Source organism: Berghia stephanieae, chromosome 4 (genome assembly GCF_034508935.2).
Source record: "Berghia stephanieae isolate SIO BIC M18660-M18661 chromosome 4, UCSD_Bste_1.3, whole genome shotgun sequence".
Taxonomy (NCBI): Eukaryota; Metazoa; Mollusca; class Gastropoda; order Nudibranchia; family Aeolidiidae; genus Berghia; species Berghia stephanieae.
The window spans coordinates 13153885-13157567 of record NC_088363.1 but is presented as its reverse complement, the minus strand read 5'-3'; positions in this window follow the sequence as shown (position 1 = coordinate 13157567).

The window sequence follows — 3683 nt, the reverse complement described above, 5'->3', positions numbered from 1 at the left end:
TATATATATATATATACCTTGTTCTAGTCCGTTTAAAATCACTACATAAATATTCCTATGTGACAAGCACCCGCTTTTCTGGTATATCAGACCTGTGTTTATATATACCTTGTTCTAGTCCGTTTAAAATCACTACATAAATATTCCTATGTGACAAGCCACCTTTCTGGTATATCAGACCTGTGTATATATATATACCTTGTTCTAGTCCGTTTAAAATCACAACATAAATATTCCTATGTGACAAGCCTTGCCAAGACATGTTGGTTGTGCGCATGCGTCTCTCGTTCTCGCTGCCGCGCACAACCAACATGACGTTCTCTCTCTAATAACTTTCCGCCGGTGACGTCACAGACTATGGGTGACGTCCAATCAAGGGACGCTACTCTTCGGCTAATCCCATTCCCTAATGGCATATCCTTGAATTATCATCTAAGTGGCTTGAAAGGTCAGAGATATACATTGCACAAAATATAGGACTTTAGCCGGCTTTCAAAACGAAATATCAAGCTATCAATAAATGGAGTGTAGCATCTACTTTACTGGAAACAACAAACAATGAAAGCAATGTGTAGTGAATTTTATAAATTTAATGAGTTCTCTCGTGTTTACGTTTTTGTCTGATCTGACGTGTAGAATAGTCTTGCAGTCAGCAGTATGTGGTAAGTCTTCGTAGTTCGTAGGAAACGGAGATCGCCACACATGCCCCCCCCCCCCCCCCTCTTCGAGTACCGAGGTCGTTTAAACGGTACGTCCTGAGCGAGATAGCTTCTTAGTAGGCACTACGTTAGTATCATCAGAAGCAGTAGGGGAGTTTTGTATGTTTCTGTTCGATAACTTTCTGTTCGTATTCGGTGGGCGTCCACGACGAGGTGGGGTGGCAAGGGAAAATAGTTGCGTAGAATCGACAAATGCAGCTTTAAGTCGGTCGATCGAAATCCGTTCTGCTTTGCCACCAACATCGACCAGGAATTGTTTATCTCCAGGGGTTATGACAACATAGGGACCTGTATACGGCTTCTGAAGGGGTCCTCGGTGGGTGTCAACACGGATGTAAACATATTTTGCTGACATAAAGTTCTTGGGTAAATTTGTTTGATGATAGCTGTGATGAGTGTTGGCCGTGGTGAATGAAGGGACACGTTTTTGCCGAAAGGTTGCCAAAAGTCTTTAGCATGGAAGTCTGAAGGATGGTCAGGTTTAAACTCTCCAGGGATTGTTAAAGGTTCTCCGTATACTAATTCAGCTGAAGAATGACCGATATCATCCTTAGGTGCAGTTCTTAAACCAAGCAGAACCCAAGGTAGCTCATCCACCCAATTTGGAGTTATTAGACGAGCTTTGGGGGATGATTTCAAGGCCCGATGAAACCGTTCAATCATGCCGTTGGACTGAGGGTGATACGCAGTTGTGTGATGAATCTGCACACCAAGTTGACTGGCCATCTGTTTCCATAGCGTGGATGTAAATTGTGAGCCCCTGTCAGTAGTTATATCAACAGGAATACCAAACCGCGAGATCCATTTGGAGATCAGGGCTTTTGCACATTCTTCTGTTGTTGTGGTTTGTAATGGTATTGCCTCAGGGCATCGGGTGTTCCTGTCAATTATAGTAAGGAGATGGGTGAACCCCCTTGACTGAGGTAATGGTCCAACGAGGTCAATGTTTTATATGTGAGAATCGCTTTCCTGGGACATGGAATGTTTTCTAACGGTGCTCGTATATGTTTTTGAATTTTCGAAGATTGGCAGTTGTGACATTGCTTAACCCATGCTGACACTTCTTTCTTTAGACCATGCCAGATAAACTTCTTGCTGATAAGTCTGACTGTGGCCTTAACTCCAGGATGACTCAATTGTGAATAATTTCGAAAACCGGTCTTCTGAAGTCGGTAGGAAGAAAAGGCCCTATATGCTGACGATTTAGTTATGTGGTATACTACGAAGCACCTACCAATAGCCTCCAATAGAATAAATGAAGATTTAGAAAGCTTAAACACCTTCTGTGATAAATGGAAGTTAAAAGTTAATTGCAATAAAACAGTCTACTCTATATTTACTAAGAGTCATCTTGTTTCCAAGAAAGAAATAACACTCTCCATCCAAGGCCATCGACTCACGAAAGAAGAAAACCCCACATATTTGGGCATACAGTTAGACAGACAACTATCTCTGAACAAACACACTTAGAATGTAAAAATCAAAGCCACAAAGAGACTCCAGTTACTAAAACGACTAGCCAGTACTAATTGGGGAGCAGACAAAAACTCGCTTCGACAACTCTATTTAGGCTATGTGCGTTCCGTCATGGACTACAATTTAGCCCTCCAAAATGTAGGTAGTAAAAACACACACAAAACCTTGGACAGAGTACAAAACCAAGCCCTTCGCTTCATCTCCGGTGCCCTGAGATCGACACCCACAGCAGCATGTGAAATACATACTAATGTGGAACCACTTGGACTTCGCAGAGAATCAGCAGTGCTTGAAATGGTTGAAAGATACAAACGAAAAGAGGAAAACCATCCAAACAGAATTCTGGCAGAGAAATGGAAACCAAGAACAAGATTAAAACAAAAATCCCTGCTACACATTGCTAACAACTTGAATGAAAGACACAGACTCCCAGAAAACAGAGAAAAATCTATTTTAATCAGTCAAAAACCACCATACGCCAAACTAAAACTTCCAAAAATAAAGACTAACCTCATAGAAGATACAACAAGAAATAAAAACAAATCAGATATACAAACATTAGCAATGAAGACAATACAAGAATACCCAGACAACTGGATACATGTTTACACAGATGGATCTGCCCACAAAGGAACTAAAAATGCTGGGTATGGGTTTGTAGTAGAATACCCAGATAAAACCTGTGATAAAATCCACAATTCTTGCGGAAGCTCCTGCTCAAACTACGAGGCAGAGGCAGTTGCAATAGAAGCCTCACTGCGACACCTCTCTTCTGTTTTCCAGCTAAACCCTTCAAAACTTCAAAACACTGTCATCTTCACAGACTCCAAATCGGTTCTCCAAGCTCTCGATTTAGATAAACTCTCCTCAACGTTCAATAGTTTAAGATCTCAACTAGATGAATTCCTTACAACACACAGAGTAGACTTATCTCTCCAGTGGATACCGGGACATTCAAATATACCAGGAAATGACAATGCAGACAGACTAGCCAGACTCGGATCAACACTTTTACAACCATCAATTCCAGTATCCTTAGACACAGCGAAACAAATGATCAAAACAAATAAGAGAGAAGAATGGATGAACAGTTGGGCAATGAGCACCACGGGTAGATGTATGTTTTCCCATATGACCACTCCTGTAAAGACTGATTGCCTAAATAAGCTCAGAAGACACCAGCAAAGCATCATCTTTCAACTAAGAACACAACACATACCGCTCAACAACCATTTAAGCAAAATTACAAAAGACACATCCCCTTCCTGCCCCCTATGTCAACACCCCAATGAAACAGTAACACACCACTTGCTTGAATGTCAACCTCTTGAAGACCTGAGATGCACATTCCTCCCACCAAATCCAAGCATCAGTAACACACTTTATAGTCACCTGGAACAACTACAAAAGACATCTAACTTCTACGTCATGGCACAAGACTGAAGGGCTAGAGCTCAGGTGGTCGCTGGTTCGGATAAGTAAGTAAGT